Source organism: Pseudorca crassidens (assembly GCF_039906515.1).
Source record: "Pseudorca crassidens isolate mPseCra1 chromosome 1 unlocalized genomic scaffold, mPseCra1.hap1 SUPER_1_unloc_3, whole genome shotgun sequence".
NCBI lineage: Eukaryota > Metazoa > Chordata > Mammalia > Artiodactyla > Delphinidae > Pseudorca > Pseudorca crassidens.
Genome location: NW_027135940.1, coordinates 432,641 through 456,685, shown reverse-complemented (window position 1 = coordinate 456,685; position 24,045 = coordinate 432,641). Strand labels below are relative to the sequence as shown.

The 24,045-nt window shown below is 43.7% G+C and overlaps 1 long non-coding RNA gene across 3 annotated transcripts in view; it reads right to left on the bottom strand.

Annotated features, from left to right (window-relative positions):
* LOC137217935 (uncharacterized) overlaps positions 1-24,045 on the bottom strand; it is a 1,539,267-nt gene that overhangs the window by 1,498,749 nt on the left and 16,473 nt on the right. The window lies entirely within an intron of this gene.

Genomic DNA, 24,045 nt, shown 5'->3' with positions numbered 1-24,045 from the left:
GATCGGGAAACGTGTTCAAATGTGTCTCAGTTTTCGTCCCCTGGTACTCGGGTGCAACATTCCAGACACTTTACTAACACTCTCCCCACTTGGAGAGTCAGTGCCTTTAACCTCCTGTTTGGCCCAGTTTGCAATTTCTGCGGAAAATGAACAGGAATAGGGAGAACAAATGACAGACTAGCTGGAGGTGTCTGGACGGGCAAATTTAACTCTCATTTCCCACCAGGAGGAGGAATTAGCCAAAGGCTCAGCGAGCCATGCCGGAACCACACTAGGGCCTGAAGCAATCCTGCGGTGTTGCGGCCAGCTCACAAGAAAGCGAGTTGAAGAAAGGAGCTCAGGGGACTCTCATTCACAAACCTGCAGAGTTATAAATGACAGCTATCGTCCAAAAATATATTGAAGTAAGGCTGCCAAGAGGACTTGAAAGCGGGGCAGAATTGCAGGAAACCGATTTCAGGAGGTAGACTGGAATTGCATGTAAAGCATAGGAAAAGAGGCAGAACGTCCACAATGATGCACTTGGCCAAAAAGGGCGTATGCGTTTTTTCCTGAATATATTCAGGAAAAAACGCATACGCCCTTTTTGGCTAACCAAGCAAGCTTGCAAAGGAAATCTGCACTACAATGAAGTCTCACTGCCCCCCGGTCAAAAGGGCCATCTGAAAAAATTGTAAAATCCAGAAAAGCAGGACAGGCCATGGAGAACTGGGAGCCTTGTTATGCTGATGGGCGGGATGTAAATTGCCAACAGCCACTCTGGAGAAGTGTATGGTGTTTCCTGAAACATCTAAAAAACAAAGCAACAGAGCCTAGGGCACTTCCACTTATGGTCCTATAGATTAGGGAAATTAAAATCAAAAAGACACAGCCACCCCAAAGTTTGGGACAGCTCTGTTTACAAGAACCTCATTTACGGTACAAGTTCAATATCGCAGAAAGCGAAAAATGGATAAAGAAGTTATGGTACTTACGTACAATGCAATATCACTCAGCAATGAAATCTATGTCATCAGGCCAGTAGCAGCATAATAAGTGGATTCAGGTACGATGATTCTAAGTAAAATAAGTCACACAGAAAAAGAAACATCATAAGGTATCACTAATACACGGAATGTAAACTTGGCTACACAGGAACTGAATTACAAAACAGAATAGGGTCTCAAATGTAGAAAACCAACTTATGCTTGCTTAAGGGGAAAGGTGAGTTGGGGTGCTGCATAAAACCAGAGATTGAAATTAGCATAGATTCCTTTCCATAAGTCAAATATGTAATAGACAAGAGCTACTGCTTGCTCAACGAAGTGGACTCAACACCCCATATTAAACGCCTAAGAATATACCTGACTAGTAAGAATCTTAAAACCTATGGATTTATATGTCTCCGAAAGAGAATCCAGCGTGTGTACAGCGGCATAAACGCAGCAGTGATACGATTGGTGATGTTCAGTGAGCAGTTGCAGACCCTAGAAGTCATATTGCATGGTACCCATTCCATGGTTCTCAACTCTCCAGGTTTAAGGGATTCTTCCTTCAGCTAAAACATGCATGTGGAACCCAGAGTATGATCCACCGTGTGATCGGGAAACGTGTTCAAATGTGTCTCAGTTTTCGTCCCCTGGTACTCGGGTGCAACATTCCAGACGCTTTACTAACACTCTCCCCACTTGGAGAGTCAGCGCCTTTATCCTCCTGTTTGGCCCAGTGTGCAATTTCTGCGGAAAATGAACAGGAATAGGGAGAACAAATGACAGACTAGCTGGAGGTGTCTGGACGGGCAAATTTAACTCTCATTTCCCACCAGGAAGAGGAATTAACCAAAGGCTCAGCGAGCCATGCCGGAACCACACTAGGGCCTGAAGCAATCCTGCGGTGTTGCGGCCAGCTCACAAGAAAGCCAGTTGAAAAAAGGAGCTCAGGGGCACTGTAATTCACAAACCTTCAGAGTTATAAATGACAGCTATCATGCAAAAATATATTGAAGTAAGGCTGCCAAGAGGACTTGAAAGCGGGGCAGAATTGCAGGAAACCGATTTCAGGAGGTAGACTGGAATTGCATGTAAAGCATAGGAAAAGAGGCAGAACGTCCACAATGATGCACTTGGCCAAAAAGGGCGTATGCGTTTTTTCCTGAATATATTCAGGAAAAAACGCATACGCCCTTTTTGACCAACCAAGCAAGCTTGCAAAGGAAATCTGCACTACAATGAAGTCTCACTGCCCCCCGGTCAAAAGGGTCATCTGAAAAAAGTGTAAAATCCAGAAAGGCAGGACAGGCCATGGAGAACTGGGAGCCTTGTTATGCTGATGGGCGGGATGTAAATTGCCAACAGCCACTCTGGAGAAGTGTATGGTGTTTCCTGAAACATCTAAAAAACAAAGCAACAGAGCCTAGGGCACTTCCACTTATGGTCCTATAGATTAGGGAAATTAAAATCAAAAAGACACAGCCACCCCAAAGTTTGGGACGGCTATGTTTACAAGAACCTCATTTACGGTACAAGTGCAATATCGCAGAAAGCGAAAAATGGATAAAGAAGTTGTGGTACTTACGTACAATGCAATATCACTCAGCAATGAAATCTATGTCATCAGGCCAGTAGCAGCATAATGAGTGGATTCAGGTACGATGATTCTAAGTAAAATAAGTCACACAGAAAAAGAAACATCATAAGGTATCACTAATACACGGAATGTAAACTTGGCTACACAGGAACTGAATTACAAAACAGAATAGGGTCTCAAATGTAGAAAACCAACTTATGCTTGCTTAAGGGGAAAGGTGATTTGGGGTGCTGCATAAAACCAGAGATTGAAATTAGCACAGATACCTTTCCATAAGCCAAATATGTAATAGACAAGAGCTACTGCTTTCTCAACGAAGTGGACTCAACACCCCATATTAAACGCCTAAGAATATACCTGACTAGTAAGAATCTTAAAACCTATGGATATATATGTCTCCGAAAGAGAATCCAGCGTGTGTACAGCGGCATAAACGCAGCAGTGATAGGATTGGTGAGGTTCGGTGAGCAAATGCAGACCCTTTGAAGTCATATTGCATGGTACCCATTCCATGGGTCTCAACTCTCCAGGTTTAAGGGATTCTTCCTTCAGCTAAAACATGCATGTGGAACCCAGAGTATGATCCACCGTGTGATCGGGAAACGTGTTCCAATGTGTCTCAGTTTTCGTCCCCTGGTACTCGGGTGCAACATTCCAGACGCTTTACTAACACTCTCCCCACTTGGAGAGTCAGCGCCTTTATCCTCCTGTTTGGCCCAGTGTGCAATTTCTGCAGAAAATGAACAGGAATAGGGAGAACCAATGAGAGACTAGCTGGAGGTGTCTGGACGGGCAAATTTAACTCTCATTTCCCACCAGGAAGAGGAATTAACCAAAGGCTCAGCGAGCCATGCCGGAACCACACTAGGGCCTGAAGCAATCCTGCGGTGTTGCGGCCAGCTCACAAGAAAGCGAGTTGAAGAAAGGAGCTCAGGGGCACTGTAATTCACAAACCTTCAGAGTTATAAATGACAGCTATCGTCCAAAAATATATTGAAGTAAGGCTGCCAAGAGGACTTGAAAGCGGGGCAGAATTGCAGGAAACCGATTTCAGGAGGTAGACTGGAATTGCATGTAAAGCATAGGAAAAGAGGCAGAATGTCCACAATGATGCACTTGGACAAAAAGTGCGTATGCGTTTTTTCCTGAATATATTCAGGAAAAAACGCATACGCCCTTTTTGGCCAACCAAGCAAGCTTGCAAAGGAAATCTGCACTAAAATGAAGTCTCACTGCCCCCCGGTAAAAAGGGCCATCTGAAAAAAGTGTAAAATCCTGAAAAGCAGGACAGGCCATGGAGAACTGGGAGCCTTCTTATGCTGATGGGCGGGATGTAAATTGCCAACAGCCACTCTGGAGAAGTGTATGGTGTTTCCTGAAACATCTAAAAACCAAAGCAACAGAGCCTAGGGCACTTCCACTTATGGTCCTATAGATTAGGGAAATTAAAATAAAAAAGACACAGCCACCCCAAAGTTTGGGACGGCTATGTTTACAAAAACCTCGTTTACGGTACAAGTTCAATATCGCAGAAAGCGAAAAATGGATAAAGAAGTTGTGGTACTTACGTACAATGCAATATCACTCAGCAATGAAATCTATGTCATCAGGCCAGTAGCAGCATAATGAGTGGATTCAGGTACGATGATTCTAAGTGAAATAAGTCACAGAGAAAAAGAAACATCATAAGGTATCACTAATACACGGAGTGTAAACTTGGCTACACAAAAACTGAATTACAAAACAGAATAGGGTCTCAAATGTCGAAAACCAACTTATGCTTGCTTAAGGGGAAAGGTGAGTTGGGGTGCTGCATAAAACCAGAGATTGAAATTAGCATAGATTCCTTTCCATAAGTCAAATATGTAATAGACAAGAGCTACTGCTTGCTCAACGAAGTGGACTCAACACCCCATATTAAACGCCTAAGAATATACCTGACTAGTAAGAATCTTAAAACCTATGGATTTATATGTCTCCGAAAGAGAATCCAGCGTGTGTACAGCGGCATAAACGCAGCAGTGATAGGATTGGTGAGGTTCAGTGAGCAATTGCAGACCCTTTGAAGTCATATTGCATGGTACCCATTCCATGGTTCTCAACTCTCCAGGTTTAAGGGATTCTTCCTTCAGCTAAAACATGCATGTGGAACCCAGAGTATGATCCACCATGTGATCGGGAAACGTGTTCAAATGTGTCTCAGTTTTCGTCCCCTGGTACTTGGGTGCAACATTCCAGACGCTTTACTAACACTCTCCCCACTTGGAGAGTCAGCGCCTTTATCCTCCTGTTTGGCCCAGTGTGCAATTTCTGCGGAAAATGAACAGGAATAGGGAGAACAAATGACAGACTAGCTGGAGGTGTCTGGACGGGCAAATTTAACTCTCATTTCCCACCAGGAAGAGGAATTAACCAAAGGATCAGCGAGCCATGCCGGAACCACACTAGGGCCTGAAGCAATCCTGCGGTGTTGCGGCCAGCTCACAAGAAAGCCAGTTGAAAAAAGGAGCTCAGGGGCACTGTAATTCACAAACCTTCAGAGTTATAAATGACAGCTATCATGCAAAAATATATTGAAGTAAGGCTGCCAAGAGGACTTGAAAGCGGGGCAGAATTGCAGGAAACCGATTTCAGGAGGTAGACTGGAATTGCATGTAAAGCATAGGAAAAGAGGCAGAACGTCCACAATGATGCACTTGGCCAAAAAGGGCGTATGCGTTTTTTCCTGAATATATTCAGGAAAAAACGCATACGCCCTTTTTGACCAACCAAGCAAGCTTGCAAAGGAAATCTGCACTACAATGAAGTCTCACTGCCCCCCGGTCAAAAGGGTCATCTGAAAAAAGTGTAAAATCCAGAAAGGCAGGACAGGCCATGGAGAACTGGGAGCCTTGTTATGCTGATGGGCGGGATGTAAATTGCCAACAGCCAGTCTGGAGAAGTGTATGGTGTTTCCTGAAACATCTAAAAAACAAAGCAACAGAGCCTAGGGCACTTCCACTTATGGTCCTATAGATTAGGGAAATTAAAATCAAAAAGACACAGCCACCCCAAAGTTTGGGACGGCTATGTTTACAAGAACCTCATTTACGGTACAAGTGCAATATCGCAGAAAGCGAAAAATGGATAAAGAAGTTGTGGTACTTACGTACAATGCAATATCACTCAGCAATGAAATCTATGTCATCAGGCCAGTAGCAGCATAATGAGTGGATTCAGGTACGATGATTCTAAGTAAAATAAGTCACACAGAAAAAGAAACATCATAAGGTTTCACTAATACACGGAATGTAAACTTGGCTACACAGGAACTGAATTACAAAACAGAATAGGGTCTCAAATGTAGAAAACCAACTTATGCTTGCTTAAGGGGAAAGGTGAGTTGGGGTGCTGCATAAAACCAGAGATTGAAATTAGCACAGATACCTTTCCATAAGCCAAATATGTAATAGACAAGAGCTACTGCTTTCTCAACGAAGTGGACTCAACACCCCATATTAAACGCCTAAGAATATACCTGACTAGTAAGAATCTTAAAACCTATGGATATATATGTCTCCGAAAGAGAATCCAGCGTGTGTACAGCGGCATAAACGCAGCAGTGATAGGATTGGTGAGGTTCGGTGAGCAAATGCAGACCCTTTGAAGTCATATTGCATGGTACCCATTCCATGGTTCTCAACTCTCCAGGTTTAAGGGATTCTTCCTTCAGCTAAAACATGCATGTGGAACCCAGAGTATGATCCACCGTGTGATCGGGAAACGTGTTCAAATGTGTCTCAGTTTTCGTCCCCTGGTACTCGAGTGCAACATTCCAGACACTTTACTAACACTCTCCCCACTTGGAGAGTCAGTGCCTTTAACCTCCTGTTTGGCCCAGTTTGCAATTTCTGTGGAAAATTAACAGGAATAGGGAGAACCAATGAGAGACTAGCTGGAGGTGTCTGGACGGGAAATTTAACTCTCATTTCCCACCAGGAAGAGGAATTAACCAAAGGCTCAGCGAGCCATGCCAGAACCACACTAGGGCCTGAAGCAATCCTGCGGTGTTGTGGCCAGCTCACAAGAAAGCGAGTTGAAGAAAGGAGCTCAGGGGCACTGTCATTCACAAACCCGCAGAGTTATAAATGACAGCTATCGTCCAAAAATATATTGAAGTAAGGCTGCCAAGAGGACTTGAAAGCGGGGCAGAATTGCAGGAAACCGATTTCAGGAGGTAGACTGGAATTGCATGTAAAGCATAGGAAAAGAGGCAGAACGTCCACAATGATGCACTTGGCCAAAAACGGCGTATGCGTTTTTTCCTGAATATATTCAGGAAAAAACGAATACGCCCTTTTTGGCCAACCAAGCAAGCTTGCAAAGGAAATCTGCACTACAATGAAGTCTCACTGCCCCCCGGTCAAAAGGGCCATCTGAAAAAAGTGTAAAATCCAGAAAAGCAGGACAACCATGGAGAACTGGGAGCCTTGTTATGCTGATGGGCCGGATGTAAATTGCCAACAGCCACTCTGGAGAAGTGTATGGTGTTTCCTGAAACATCTAAAAAACAAAGCAACAGAGCCTAGGGCACTTCCACTTATGGTCCTATAGATTAGGGAAATTAAAATCAAAAAGACACAGCCACCCCAAAGTTTGGGACAGCTCTGTTTACAAGAACCTCATTTACGGTACAAGTTCAATATCGCAGAAAGCGAAAAATGGATAAAGAAGTTGTGGTACTTACGTACAATGCAATATCACTCAGCAATGAAATCTATGTCATCAGGCCAGTAGCAGCATAATAAGTGGATTCAGGTACGATGATTCTAAGTAAAATAAGTCACACAGAAAAAGAAACATCATAAGGTATCACTAATACACGGAATGTAAACTTGGCTACACAGGAACTGAATTACAAAACAGAATAGGGTCTCAAATGTAGAAAACCAACTTATGCTTGCTTAAGGGGAAAAGTGAGTTGGGGTGCTGCATAAAACCAGAGATTGAAATTAGCATAGATACCTTTCCATAAGTCAAATATGTAATAGAGAAGAGCTACTGCTTGCTCAACGAAGTGGACTCAACACCCCATATTAAACGCCTAAGAATATACCTGACTAGTAAGAATCTTAAAACCTATGGATTTATATGTCTTCGAAAGAGAATCCAGCGTGTGTACAGCGGCATAAACGCAGCAGTGATAGGATTGGTGAGGTTCGGTGAGCAAATGCAGACCCTTTGAAGTCATATTGCATGGTACCCATTCCATGGTTCTCAACTCTCCAGGTTTATGGGATTCTTCCTTCAGCTAAAACATGCATGTGGAACCCAGAGTATGATCCACCATGTGATCGGGAAACGTGTTCAAATGTGTCTCAGTTTTCGTCCCCTGGTACTCGGGTGCAACATTCCAGACGCTTTACTAACACTCTCCCCACTTGGAGAGTCAGCGCCTTTATCCTCCTGTTTGGCCCAGTGTGCAATTTCTGCAGAAAATGAACAGGAATAGGGAGAACCAATGAGAGACTAGCTGGAGGTGTCTGGACGGGCAAATTTAACTCTCATTTCCCACCAGGAAGAGGAATTAACCAAAGGCTCAGCGAGCCATGCCGGAACCACACTAGGGCCTGAAGCAATCCTGCGGTGTTGCGGCCAGCTCACAAGAAAGCGAGTTGAAGAAAGGAGCTCAGGGGCACTGTAATTCACAAACCTTCAGAGTTATAAATGACAGCTATCGTCCAAAAATATATTGAAGTAAGGCTGCCAAGAGGACTTGAAAGCGGGGCAGAATTGCAGGAAACCGATTTCAGGAGGTAGACTGGAATTGCATGTAAAGCATAGGAAAAGAGGCAGAATGTCCACAATGATGCACTTGGACAAAAAGTGCGTATGCGTTTTTTCCTGAATATATTCAGGAAAAAACGCATACGCCCTTTTTGGCCAACCAAGCAAGCTTGCAAAGGAAATCTGCACTACAATGAAGTCTCACTGCCCCCCGATAAAAAGGGCCATCTGAAAAAAGTGTAAAATCCTGAAAGGCAGGACAGGCCATGGAGAACTGGGAGCCTTCTTATGCTGATGGGCGGGATGTAAATTGCCAACAGCCACTCTGGAGAAGTGTATGGTGTTTCCTGAAACATCTAAAAACCAAAGCAACAGAGCCTAGGGCACTTCCACTTATGGTCCTATAGATTAGGGAAATTAAAATAAAAAAGACACAGCCACCCCAAAGTTTGGGATGGCTATGTTTACAAAAACCTCGTTTACGGTACAAGTTCAATATCGCAGAAAGCGAAAAATGGATAAAGAAGTTGTGGTACTTACGTACAATGCAATATCACTCAGCAATGAAATCTATGTCATCAGGCCAGTAGCAGCATAATGAGTGGATTCAGGTACGATGATTCTAAGTGAAATAAGTCACAGAGAAAAAGAAACATCATAAGGTATCACTAATACACGGAGTGTAAACTTGGCTACACAAAAACTGAATTACAAAACAGAATAGGGTCTCAAATGTCGAAAACCAACTTATGCTTGCTTAAGGGGAAAGGTGAGTTGGGTGCTGCATAAAACCAGAGATTGAAATTAGCACAGATACCTTTCCATAAGCCAAATATGTAATAGACAAGAGCTACTGCTTGCTCAACGAAGTGGACTCAACACCCCATATTAAACGCCTAAGAATATACCTGACTAGTAAGAATCTTAAAACCTATGGATTTATATGTCTCCGAAAGAGAATCCAGCGTGTGTACAGCGGCATAAACGCAGCAGTGATAGGATTGGTGAGGTTCGGTGAGCAAATGCAGACCCTTTGAAGTCATATTGCATGGTACCCATTCCATGGGTCTCAACTCTCCAGGTTTAAGGGATTCTTCATTCAGCTAAAACATGCATGTGGAACCCAGAGTATGATCCACCGTGTGATCGGGAAACGTGTTCCAATGTGTCTCAGTTTTCGTCCCCTGGTACTCGGGTGCAACATTCCAGACGCTTTACTAACACTCTCCCCACTTGGAGAGTCAGTGCCTTTAACCTCCTGTTTGGCCCAGTTTGCAATTTCTGCGGAAAATGAACAGGAATAGGGAGAACCAATGAGAGACTAGCTGGAGGTGTCTGGACGGGCAAATTTAACTCTCATTTCCCACCAGGAAGAGGAATTAACCAAAGGCTCAGCGAGCCATACCGGAACCACAATTAGGGCCTGAAGCAATCCTGCGGTGTTGCGGCCAGCTCACAAGAAAGCGAGTTGAAGAAAGGAGCTCAGGGGCACTGTAATTCACAAACCCGCAGAGTTATAAATGACAGCTATCGTCCAAAAATATATTGAAGTAAGGCAGCCAAGAGGACTTGAAAGCGGGGCAGAATTGCAGGAAACCGATTTCAGGAGGTAGACTGGAATTGCACTTAAAGCATAGGAAAAGAGACAGAACGTCCACAATGATGCACTTGGCCAAAAAGGGCGTATACGTTTTTTCTTGAATACATTCAGGATAAAACACATACGCCCTTTTTGGCCAACCAAGCAAGCTTGCAAAGGAAATCTGCACTACAATGAAGTCTCACTGCCCCCTGGTCAAAAGGGCCATCTGAAAAAAGTGTAAAATCCAGAAAGGCAGGACAGGCCATGGGGCACTGGGAGCCTTGTTATGCTGATGGGCGGGATGTAAATTGCCAACAGCCACTCTGGAGAAGTGTATGGTGTTTCCTGAAACATGTAAAAAACAAAGCAACAGAGCCTAGGGCACTTCCACTTATGGTCCTATAGATTAGGGAAATTAAAATCAAAAAGACACAGCCACCCCAAAGTTTGGGACAGCTCTGTTTACAAGAACCTCATTTACGGTACAAGTTAAATATCGCAGAAAGCGAAAAATGGATAAAGAAGTTATGGTACTTACGTACAATGCAATATCACTCAGCAATGAAATCTATGTCATCAGGCCAGTAGCAGCATAATAAGTGGATTCAGGTACGATGATTCTAAGTAAAATAAGTCACACAGAAAAAGAAACATCATAAGGTATCACTAATACACGGAATGTAAACTTGGCTACACAGGAACTGAATTACAAAACAGAATATGGTCTCAAATGTAGAAAACCAACTTATGCTTGCTTAAGGGGAAAGGTGAGTTGGGGTGCTGCATAAAACCAGAGATTGAAATTAGCATAGATTCCTTTCCATAAGTCAAATATGTAATAGACAAGAGCTACTGCTTGCTCAACGAAGTGGACTCAACACCCCATATTAAACGCCTAAGAATATACCTGACTAGTAAGAATCTTAAAACCTATGGATTTATATGTCTCCGAAAGAGAATCCAGCGTGTGTACAGCGGCATAAACGCAGCAGTGATAGGATTGGTGAGGTTCAGTGAGCAATTGCAGACCCTTTGAAGTCATATTGCATGGTACCCATTCCATGGTTCTCAACTCTCCAGGTTTAAGGGATTCTTCCTTCAGCTAAAACATGCATGTGGAACCCAGAGTATGATCCACCATGTGATCGGGAAACGTGTTCAAATGTGTCTCAGTTTTCGTCCCCTGGTACTTGGGTGCAACATTCCAGACGCTTTACTAACACTCTCCCCACTTGGAGAGTCAGCGCCTTTATCCTCCTGTTTGGCCCAGTGTGCAATTTCTGCGGAAAATGAACAGGAATAGGGAGAACAAATGACAGACTAGCTGGAGGTGTCTGGACGGGCAAATTTAACTCTCATTTCCCACCAGGAAGAGGAATTAACCAAAGGATCAGCGAGCCATGCCGGAACCACACTAGGGCCTGAAGCAATCCTGCGGTGTTGCGGCCAGCTCACAAGAAAGCCAGTTGAAAAAAGGAGCTCAGGGGCACTGTAATTCACAAACATTCAGAGTTATAAATGACAGCTATCATGCAAAAATATATTGAAGTAAGGCTGCCAAGAGGACTTGAAAGCGGGGCAGAATTGCAGGAAACCGATTTCAGGAGGTAGACTGGAATTGCATGTAAAGCATAGGAAAAGAGGCAGAACGTCCACAATGATGCACTTGGCCAAAAAGGGCGTATGCGTTTTTTCCTGAATATATTCAGGAAAAAACGCATACGCCCTTTTTGACCAACCAAGCAAGCTTGCAAAGGAAATCTGCACTACAATGAAGTCTCACTGCCCCCCGGTCAAAAGGGTCATCTGAAAAAAGTGTAAAATCCAGAAAGGCAGGACAGGCCATGGAGAACTGGGAGCCTTGTTATGCTGATGGGCGGGATGTAAATTGCCAACAGCCACTCTGGAGAAGTGTATGGTGTTTCCTGAAACATCTAAAAAACAAAGCAACAGAGCCTAGGGCACTTCCACTTATGGTCCTATAGATTAGGGAAATTAAAATCAAAAAGACACAGCCACCCCAAAGTTTGGGACGGCTATGTTTACAAGAACCTCATTTACGGTACAAGTGCAATATCGCAGAAAGCGAAAAATGGATAAAGAAGTTGTGGTACTTACGTACAATGCAATATCACTCAGCAATGAAATCTATGTCATCAGGCCAGTAGCAGCATAATGAGTGGATTCAGGTACGATGATTCTAAGTGAAATAAGTCACAGAGAAAAAGAAACATCATAAGGTATCACTAATACACGGAGTGTAAACTTGGCTACACAAAAACTGAATTACAAAACAGAATAGGGTCTCAAATGTCGAAAACCAACTTATGCTTGCTTAAGGGGAAAGGTGAGTTGGGTGCTGCATAAAACCAGAGATTGAAATCAGCACAGATACCTTTCCATAAGCCAAATATGTAATAGACAAGAGCTACTGCTTGCTCAACGAAGTGGACTCAACACCCCATATTAAACGCCTAAGAATATACCTGACTAGTAAGAATCTTAAAACCTATGGATTTATATGTCTCCGAAAGAGAATCAAGCATGTGTACAGCGGCATAAACGCAGCAGTGATAGGATTGGTGAGGTTCGGTGAGCAAATGCAGACCCTTTGAAGTCATATTGCATGGTACCCATTCCATGCGTCTCAACTCTCCAGGTAAGGGATTCTTCTTTCAGCTAAAACATGCATGTGGAACCCAGAGTATGATCCACCGTGTGATCGGGAAACGTGTTCAAATGTGTCTCAGTTTTCATCCCCTGGTACTCGGGTGCAACATTCCAGATGCTTTACTAACACTCTCCCCACTTGGAGAGTCAGTGCCTTTAACCTCCTGTTTGGCCCAGTTTGCAATTTCTGTGGAAAATGAACAGGAATAGGGAGAACCAATGACAGACTAGCTGGAGGTGTCTGGACGGGCAAATTTAACTCTCATTTCCCACCAGGAAGAGGAATTAACCAAAGGCTCAGCGAGCCATGCCGAAACCACACTAGGGCCTGAAGCAATCCTGCGGTGTTGCGGCCAGCTCACAAGAAAGCGAGTTGAAGAAAGGAGCTCAGGGGCACTGTCATTCACAAACCTGCAGAGTTATAAATGACAGCTATCGTCCAAAAATATATTGAAGTAAGGCTGCCAAGAGGACTTGAAAGCGGGGCAGAATTGCAGGAAACCGATTTCAGGAGGTAGACTGGAATTGCATGAAAAGCATAGGAAAAGAGGCAGAACGTCCACAATGATGCACTTGGCCAAAAAGGGCGTATGCGTTTTTTCCTGAATATATTCAGGAAAAAACGCATATGCCCTTTTTGGCCAACCAAGCAAGCTTGCAAAGGAAATCTGCACTACAATGAAGTCTCACTGCCCCCCGGTCAAAAGGGCCATCTGAAAAAAGTGTAAAATCCAGAAAGGCAGGACAGGCCATGGAGAACTGGGAGCCTTCTTATGCTGATGGGTGGGATGTAAATTGCCAACAGCCACTCTGGAGAAGTGTATGGTGTTTCCTGAAATATCTAAAAAACAAAGCAACAGAGCCTAGGGCACTTCCAATTATGGTCCTATAGCTTAGGGAAATTAAAATAAAAAAGACACAGCCACCCCAAAGTTTGGAACGGCTCTGTTTACAAGAACCTCGTTTACGGTACAAGTTCAATATCGCAGAAAGCGAAAAATGGATAAAGAAGTTGTGGTACTTACGTACAATGCAATATCACTCAGCAATGAAATCTATGTCATCAGGCCAGTAGCAGCATAATGAGTGGATTCAGGTACGATGATTCTAAGTGAAATAAATCACACAGAAAAAGAAACATCATAAGGTATCACTAATACACGGAATGTAAACATGGCTACACAGGAACTGAATTACAAAACAGAATAGGGTCTCAAATGAAGAAAACCAACTTACGCTTGCTTAAGAGGAAAGGTTAGTTGGGGTGCAGCATAAAACCAGAGATTGAAATTAACACAGATACCTTTCCATAAGCCAAATATGTAATAGACAAGAGCTACTGCTTGCTCAACGAAGTGGACTCAACACCCCATATTAAACGCCTAAGAATATACCTGACTAGTAAGAATCTTAAAACCTATGGATTGATATGTCTACGAAAGAGAATCAAGCGTGTGTACAGCGGCATAAACGCAGCAGTGATAGGATTGGTGAGGTTCGGTGAGCAAATGCAGACCCTTTGAAGTCATATTGCATGGTACCCATTCCATGGTTCTCAACTCTCCTGGATTAAAGGATTCTTCCTTCAGCTAAAACATGCATGTGGAACCCAGAGTATGATCCACCGTGTGATCGGGAAACGTGTTCCAATGTGTCTCAGTTTTCGTCCCCTGGTACTCGGGTGCAACATTCCAGACGCTTTACTAACACTCTCCCCACTTGGAGAGTCAGTGCCTTTAATCTCCTGTTTGGCCCAGTTTGCAATTTCTGCGGAAAATGAACAGGAATAGGGAGAACCAATGAGAGACTAGCTGGAGGTGTCTGGACGGGCAAATTTAACTCTCATTTCCCACCAGGAAGAGGAATTAACCAAAGGCTCAGTGAGATATGCCGGAACCACACTAGGGCCTGAAGCAATCCTGCGGTGTTGCGGCCAGCTCACAAGAAAGCGAGTTGAAGAAAGGAGCTCAGGGGCACTGTCATTCACAAACCCGCAGAGTTATAAATGACAGCTATCGGCCAAAAATATATTGAAGTAAGGCAGCCAAGAGGACTTGAAAGCGGGGCAGAATTGCAGGAAACCGATTTCAGGAGGTAGACTGGAATTGCACTTAAAGCATAGGAAAAGAGACAGAACGTCCACAATGATGCACTTGGCCAAAAAGGGCGTATACGTTTTTTCTTGAATACATTCAGGATAAAACACATACGCCCTTTTTGGCCAACCAAGCAAGCATGCAAAGGAAATCTGCACTACAATGAAGTCTCACTGCCCCCCGGTCAAAAGGGCCATCTGAAAAAAGTGTAAAATCCAGAAAGGCAGGACAGGCCATGGGGCACTGGGAGCCTTGTTATGCTGATGGGCGGGATGTAAATTGCCAACAGCCACTCTGGAGAAGTGTATGGTGTTTCCTGAAACATCTAAAAAACAGAGCAACAGAGCCTAGGGCACTTCCACTTATGCTCCTATAGCTTAGGGAAATTAAAATCAAAAAGACACAGCCACCCCAAAGTTTGGGATGGCTCTGTTTACAAGAACCTCGTTTACGGTACAAGTTCAATATCGCAGAAAGCGAAAAATGGATAAAGAAGTTGTGGTACTTACGTACAATGCAATATCACTCAGCAATTAAATCTATGTCATCAGGCCAGTAGCAGCATAATGAGTGGATTCAGGTACGATGATTCTAAGTGAAATAAGTCACACAGAAAAAGAAACATCATAAGGTGTCACTAATACACGGAATGTAAACTTGGCTACACAGGAACTGAATTACAAAACAGAATAGGGTCTCAAATGTAGAAAACCAACTTATCCTTGCTTAAGGCGAAAGGTGAGTTGGGGTGCTGCATAAAACCAAGATTGAAATTAACACAGATACCTTTCCATAAGCCAAATATGTAATAGACAAGAGCTACTGCTTGCTCAACGAAGTGGACTCAACACCCCATATTAAACGCCTAAGAATATACCTGACTAGTAAGAATCTTAAAACCTATGGATTTATATGTCTCCGAAAGAGAATCAAGCATGTGTACAGCGGCATAAACGCAGCAGTGATAGGATTGGTGAGGTTCGGTGACCAAATGCAGACCCTTTGAAGTCATATTGCATTGTACCCATTCCATGCGTCTCAACTCTCCAGGTAAGGGATTCTTCTTTCAGCTAAAACATGCATGTGGAACCCAGAGTATGATCCACCGTGTGATCGGGAAACGTGTTCAAATGTGTCTCAGTTTTCATCCCCTGGTACTCGGGTGCAACATTCCAGACGCTTTACTAACACTCTCCCCACTTGGAGAGTCAGTGCCTTTAACCTCCTGTTTGGCCCAGTTTGCAATTTCTGTGGAAAATGAACAGGAATAGGGAGAACCAATGACAGACTAGCTGGAGGTGTCTGGACGGGCAAATTTAACTCTCATTTCCCACCAGGAAGAGGAATTAACCAAAGGCTCAGCGAGCCATGCCGAAACCACACTAGGGCCTGAAGCAATCCTGCGGTGTTGCGGCCAGCTCACAAGAAAGCGAGTTGAAGAAAGGAGCTCAGGGGCACTGTAATTCACCAACCTGCAGAGTTATAAATGACAGCTATCATCCAAAAATATATTAAGTAAGGCTGCCAAGAGGACTTGAAAGCGGGGCAGAATTGCAGGAAACCGATTTCAGGAGGTAGACTGGAATTGCATGAAAAGCATAGGAAAAGAGGCAGAACGTCCACAATGATGCACTTGGCCAAAAAGGGCGTATGCGTTTTTTCCTGAATATATTCAGGAAAAAACGCATATGCCCTTTTTGGCCAACCAAGCAAGCTTGCAAAGGAAATCTGCACTACAATGAAGTCTCACTGCCCCCCGGTCAAAAGGGCCATCTGAAAAAAGTGTAAAATCCAGAAAGGCAGGACAGGCCATGGAGAACTGGGAGCCTTCTTATGCTGATGGGTGGGATGTAAATTGCAAACAGCCACTCTGGAGAAGTGTATGGTGTTTCCTGAAATATCTAAAAAACAAAGCAACAGAGCCTAGGGCACTTCCAATTATGGTCCTATAGCTTAGGGAAATTAAAATCAAAAAGACACAGCCACCCCAAAGTTTGGAACGGCTCTGTTTACAAGAACCTCGTTTACGGTACAAGTTCAATATCGCAGAAAGCGAAAAATGGATAAAGAAGTTGTGGTACTTACGTACAATGCAATATCACTCAGCAATGAAATCTATGTCATCAGGCCAGTAGCAGCATAATGAGTGGATTCAGGTACGATGATTCTAAGTGAAATAAATCACACAGAAAAAGAAACATCATAAGGTATCACTAATACACGGAATGTAAACATGGCTACACAGGAACTGAATTACAAAACAGAATAGGGTCTCAAATGAAGAAAACCAACTTACGCTTGCTTAAGAGGAAAGGTTAGTTGGGGTGCAGCATAAAACCAGAGATTGAAATTAACACAGATACCTTTCCATAAGCCAAATATGTAATAGACAAGAGCTACTGCTTGCTCAACGAAGTGGACTCAACACCCCATATTAAACGCCTAAGAATATACCTGACTAGTAAGAATCTTAAAACCTATGGATTGATATGTCTACGAAAGAGAATCAAGCGTGTGTACAGCGGCATAAACGCAGCAGTGATAGGATTGGTGAGGTTCGGTGAGCAAATGCAGACCCTTTGAAGTCATATTGCATGGTACCCATTCCATGGTTCTCAACTCTCCTGGATTAAAGGATTCTTCCTTCAGCTAAAACATGCATGTGGAACCCAGAGTATGATCCACCGTGTGATCGGGAAACGTGTTCCAATGTGTCTCAGTTTTCGTCCCCTGGTACTCGGGTGCAACATTCCAGACGCTTTACTAACACTCTCCCCACTTGGAGAGTCAGTGCCTTTAATCTCCTGTTTGGCCCAGTTTGCAATTTCTGCGGAAAATGAACAGGAATAGGGAGAACCAATGAGAGACTAGCTGGAGGTGTCTGGACGGGCAAATTTAACTCTCATTTCCCACCAGGAAGAGGAATTAACCAAAGGCTCAGTGAGATATGCCGGAACCACACTAGGGCCTGAAGCAATCCTGCGGTGTTGCGGCCAGCTCACAAGAAAGCGAGTTGAAGAAAGGAGCTCAGGGGCACTGTCATTCACAAACCCGCAGAGTTATAAATGACAGCTATCGGCCAAAAATATATTGAAGTAAGGCAGCCAAGAGGACTTGAAAGCGGGGCAGAATTGCAGGAAACCGATTTCAGGAGGTAGACTGGAATTGCACTTAAAGCATAGGAAAAGAGACAGAACGTCCACAATGATGCACTTGGCCAAAAAGGGCGTATACGTTTTTTCTTGAATACATTCAGGATAAAACACATACGCCCTTTTTGGCCAACCAAGCAAGCATGCAAAGGAAATCTGCACTACAATGAAGTCTCACTGCCCCCCGGTCAAAAGGGCCATCTGAAAAAAGTGTAAAATCCAGAAAGGCAGGACAGGCCATGGGGCACTGGGAGCCTTGTTATGCTGATGGGCGGGATGTAAATTGCCAACAGCCACTCTGGAGAAGTGTATGGTGTTTCCTGAAACATCTAAAAAACAGAGCAACAGAGCCTAGGGCACTTCCACTTATGGTCCTATAGCTTAGGGAAATTAAAATCAAAAAGACACAGCCACCCCAAAGTTTGGGATGGCTCTGTTTACAAGAACCTCGTTTACGGTACAAGTTCAATATCGCAGAAAGCGAAAAATGGATAAAGAAGTTGTGGTACTTACGTACAATGCAATATCACTCAGCAATTAAATCTATGTCATCAGGCCAGTAGCAGCATAATGAGTGGATTCAGGTACGATGATTCTAAGTGAAATAAGTCACAGAGAAAAAGAAACATCATAAGGTGTCACTAATACACGGAATGTAAACTTGGCTACACAGGAACTGAATTACAAAACAGAATAGGGTCTCAAATGTAGAAAACCAACTTATCCTTGCTTAAGGCGAAAGGTGAGTTGGGGTGCTGCATAAAACCAAGATTGAAATTAACACAGATACCTTTCCATAAGCCAAATATGTAATAGACAAGAGCTACTGCTTGCTCAACGAAGTGGACTCAACACCCCATATTAAACGCCTAAGAATATACCTGACTAGTAAGAATCTTAAAACCTATGGATTTATATGTCTCCGAAAGAGAATCAAGCATGTGTACAGCGGCATAAACGCAGCAGTGATAGGATTGGTGAGGTTCGGTGAGCAAATGCAGACCCTTTGAAGTCATATTGCATTGTACCCATTCCATGCGTCTCAACTCTCCAGGTAAGGGATTCTTCTTTCAGCTAAAACATGCATGTGGAACCCAGAGTATGATCCACCGTGTGATCGGGAAACGTGTTCAAATGTGTCTCAGTTTTCATCCCCTGGTACACGGGTGCAACATTCCAGACGCTTTACTAACACTCTCCCCACTTGGAGAGTCAGTGCCTTTAACCTCCTGTTTGGCCCAGTTTGCAATTTCTGTGGAAAATGAACAGGAATAGGGAGAACCAATGACAGACTAGCTGGAGGTGTCTGGACGGGCAAATTTAACTCTCATTTCCCACCAGGAAGAGGAATTAACCAAAGGCTCAGCGAGCCATGCCGAAACCACACTAGGGCCTGAAGCAATCCTGCGGTGTTGCGGCCAGCTCACAAGAAAGCGAGTTGAAGAAAGAAGCTCAGGGGCACTGTAATTCACAAACCTGCAGAGTTATAAATGACAGCTATCATCCAAAAATATATTAAGTAAGGCTGCCAAGAGGACTTGAAAGTGGGGCAGAATTGCAGGAAACCGATTTCAGGAGGTAGACTGGAATTGCATGTAAAGCATAGGAAAAGAGGCAGAACGTCCACAATGATGCACTTGGCCAAAAAGGGCGTATGCGTTTTTTCCTGAATATATTCAGGAAAAAACGCATACGCCCTTTTTGGCCAACCAACCAAGCTTGCAAAGGAAATCTGCACTACAATGAAGTCTCACTGCCCCCCGGTCAAAAGGGCCATCTGAAAAAAGTGTAAAATCCAGAAAGGCAGGACAGGCCATGGAGAACTGGGAGCCTTCTTATGCTGACGGGTGGGATGTAAATTGCAAACAGCCACTCTGGAGAAGTGTATGATGTTTCCTGAAATATCTAAAAAACAAAGCAACAGAGCCTAGGGCACTTCCACTTATGGTCCTATAGCTTAGGGAAATTAAAATCAAAAAGACACAGCCACCCCAAAGTTTGGGATTGCTCTGTTTACAAGAACCTCGTTTACGGTACAAGTTCAATATCGCAGAAAGCGAAAAATGGATAAAGAAGTTGTGGTACTTACGTACAATGCAATATCACTCAGCAATGAAATCTATGTCATCAGGCCAGTAGCAGCATAATGAGTGGATTCAGGTACGATGATTCTAAGTGAAATAAATCACACAGAAAAAGAAACATCATAAGGTATCACTAATACACGGAATGTAAACATGGCTACACAGGAACTGAATTACAAAACAGAATAGGGTCTCAAATGAAGAAAACCAACTTACGCTTGCTTAAGAGGAAAGGTTAGTTGGGGTGCTGCATAAAACCAGAGATTGAAATTAGCACAGTTACCTTTCCATAAGCCAAATATGTAATAGACAAGAGCTACTGCTTGCTCAACGAAGTGGACTCAACACCCCATATTAAACGCCTAAGAATATACCTGACTAGTAAGAATCTTAAAACCTATGGATTGATATGTCTACGAAAGAGAATCAAGCGTGTGTACAGCGGCATAAACGCAGCAGTGATAGGATTGGTGAGGTTCGGTGAGCAAATGCAGACCCTTTGAAGTCATATTGCATGGTACCCATTCCATGGTTCTCAACTCTCCTGGATTAAAGGATTCTTCCTTCAGCTAAAACATGCATGTGGAACCCAGAGTATGATCCACCGTGTGATCGGGAAACGTGTTCCAATGTGTCTCAGTTTTCGTCCCCTGGTACTCGGGTGCAACATTCCAGACGCTTTATTAACACTCTCCCCACTTGGAGAGTCAGTGCCTTTAACCTCCTGTTTGGCCCAGTTTGCAATTTCTGCGGAAAATGAACAGGAATAGGGAGAACCAATGAGAGACTAGCTGGAGGTGTCTGGACGGGCAAATTTAACTCTCATTTCCCACCAGGAAGAGGAATTAACCAAAGGCTCAGTGAGATATGTCGGAACCACACTAGGGCCTGAAGCAATCCTGCGGTGTTGCGGCCAGCTCACAAGAAAGCGAGTTGAAGAAAGGAGCTCAGGGGCACTGTCATTCACAAACCTGCAGAGTTATAAATGACAGCTATCGTCCAAAAATATATTGAAGTAAGGCTGCCAAGAGGACTTGAAAGCGGGGCAGAATTGCAGGAAACCGATTTCAGGAGGTAGACTGGAATTGCATGTAAAGCATAGGAAAAGAGGCAGAACGTCCACAATGATGCACTTGGCCAAAAAGGGCGTATGCGTTTTATCCTGAATATATTCAGGAAAAAACACATACGCCCTTTTTGGCCAACCAAGCAAGCTTGCAAAGGAAATCTGCACTACAATGAAGTCTCACTGCCCCCCGGTCAAAAGGGCCATCTGAAAAACCTGTAAAATCCAGAAAGGCAGGACAGGCCATGGAGAACTGGGAGCCTTCTCATGGTGATGGGCGGGATGTAAATTGCCAACAGCCACTCTGGAGAAGTGTATGGTGTTTCCTGAAACATCTAAAAAACAAAGCAACAGAGCCTAGGGCACTTCCACTTATGGTCCTATAGATTAGGGAAATTAAAATTAAAAAGACACAGCCACCCCAAAGTTTGGGACGGCTATGTTTACAAGAACCTCGTTTACGGTACAAGTTCAATATCGCAGAAAGCGAAAAATGGATAAAGTACTTGTGGTACTTACGTGCAATGCAATATCACTCAGCAATGAAATCTATGTCATCAGGCCAGTAGCAGCATAATGAGTGGATTCAGGTACGATGATTCTAAGTGAAATAAGTCACAGAGAAAAAGAAACATCATAAGGTATCACTAATACACGGAGTGTAAACTTGGCTACACAAAAACTGAATTACAAAACAGAATAGGGTCTCAAATGTCGAAAACCAACTTATGCTTGCTTAAGGGGAAAGGTGAGTTGGGTGCTGCATAAAACCAGAGATTGAAATTAGCACAGATACCTTTCCATAAGCCAAATATGTAATAGACAAGAGCTACTGCTTGCTCAACGAAGTGGACTCAACACCCCATATTAAACGCCTAAGAATATACCTGACTAGTAAGAATCTTAAAACCTATGGATTTATATGTCTCCGAAAGAGAATCAAGCGTGTGTACAGCGGCATAAACGCAGCAGTGATAGGATTGGTGAGGTTCGGTGAGCAAATGCAGACCCTTTGAAGTCATATTGCATGGTACCCATTCCATGCCTCTCAACTCTCCAGGTAAGGGATTCTTCCTTCAGCTAAAACATGCATGTGGAACCCAGAGTATGATCCACCGTGTGATCGGGAAACGTGTTCAAATGTGTCTCAGTTTTCATCCCCTGGTACTCGGGTGCAACATTCCAGATGCTTTACTAACACTCTCCCCACTTGGAGAGTCAGTGCCTTTAACCTCCTGTTTGGCCCAGTTTGCAATTTCTGCGGAAAATGAACAGGAATAGGGAGAACCAATGACAGACTAGCTGGAGGTGTCTGGACGGGCAAATTTAACTCTCATTTCCCACCAGGAAGAGGAATTAACCAAAGGCACAGCGAGCCATGCCGGAACCACACTAGGGCCTGAAGCAATCCTGCGGTGTTGCGGCCAGCTCACAAGAAAGCGAGTTGAAGAAAGGATCTCAGGGGCACTGTAATTCACAAACCCGCAGAGTTATAAATGACAGCTATCGTCCAAAAATACATTGAAGTAAGGCAGCCAAGAGGACTTGAAAGCGGGGCAGAATTGCAGGAAACCAATTTCAGGAGGTAGACTGGAATTGCATTTAAAGCATAGGAAAAGAGACAGAACGTCCACAATGATGCACTTGGCCAAAAAGGGCGTATGTGTTTTTTCCTGAATACATTCAGGATAAAACACATACGCCCTTTTTGACCAACCAAGCAAGCTTGCAAAGGAAATCTGCACTACAATGAAGTCTCACTGCCCCCCGGTCAAAAGGGCCATCTGAAAAAAGTGTAAAATCCAGAAAGGCAGGACAGGCCATGGGGCACTGGGAGCCTTGTTATGCTGATGGGCGGGATGTAAATTGCCAACAGCCACTCTGGAGAAGTGTATGGTGTTTCCTGAAACATCTAAAAAACAGAGCAACAGAGCCTAGGGCACTTCCACTTATGGTCCTATAGCTTAGGGAAATTAAAATCAAAAAGACACAGCCACCCCAAAGTTTGGGACGGCTCTGTTTACAAGAACCTCGTTTACGGTACAAGTTCAATATCACAGAAAGCGAAAAATGGATAAAGAAGTTGTGGTACTTACGTACAATGCAATATCACTCAGCAATGAAATCTATGTCATCAGGCCAGTAGCAGCATAATGAGTGGATTCAGGTACGATGATTCTAAGTGAAATAAGTCACACAGAAAAAGAAACATCATAAGGTATCACTAATACACGGAATGTAAACTTGGCTACACAGGAACTGAATTACAAAACAGAATAGGGTCTCAAATGTCGAAAACCAACTTATCCTTGCTTAAGGCGAAAGGTGAGTTGGGGTGCTGCATAAAACCAAGATTGAAATTAACACAGATACCTTTCCATAAGCCAAATATGTAATAGACAAGAGCTACTGCTTGCTCAACGAAGTGGACTCAACACCCCATATTAAACGCCTAAGAATATACCTGACTAGTAAGAATCTTAAAGCCTATGGATTTATATGTCTCCGAAAGAGAATCAAGCATGTGTACAGCGGCATAAACGCAGCAGTGATAGGATTGGTGAGGTTCGGTGAGCAAATGCAGACCCTTTGAAGTCATATTGCATGGTACCCATTCCATGCGTCTCAACTCTCCAGGTAAGGGATTCTTCCTTCAGCTAAAACATGCATGTGGAACCCAGAGTATGATCCACCGTGTGATCGGGAAACGTGTTCAAATGTGTCTCAGTATTCATCCCCTGGTACTCGCGTGCAACATTCCAGACGCTTTACTAACACTCTCCCCACTTGGAGAGTCAGTGCCTTTAACCTCCTGTTTGGCCCAGTTTGCAATTTCTGTGGAAAATTAACAGGAATAGGGAGAACCAATGACAGACTAGCTGGAGGTGTCTGGACGGGCAAATTTAACTCTCATTTCCCACCAGGAAGAGGAATTAACCAAAGGCTCAGCGAGCCATGCCGAAACCACACTAGGGCCTGAAGCAATCCTGCGGTGTTGCGGCCAGCTCACAAGAAAGCGAGTTGAAGAAAGAAGCTCAGGGGCACTGTAATTCACAAACCTGCA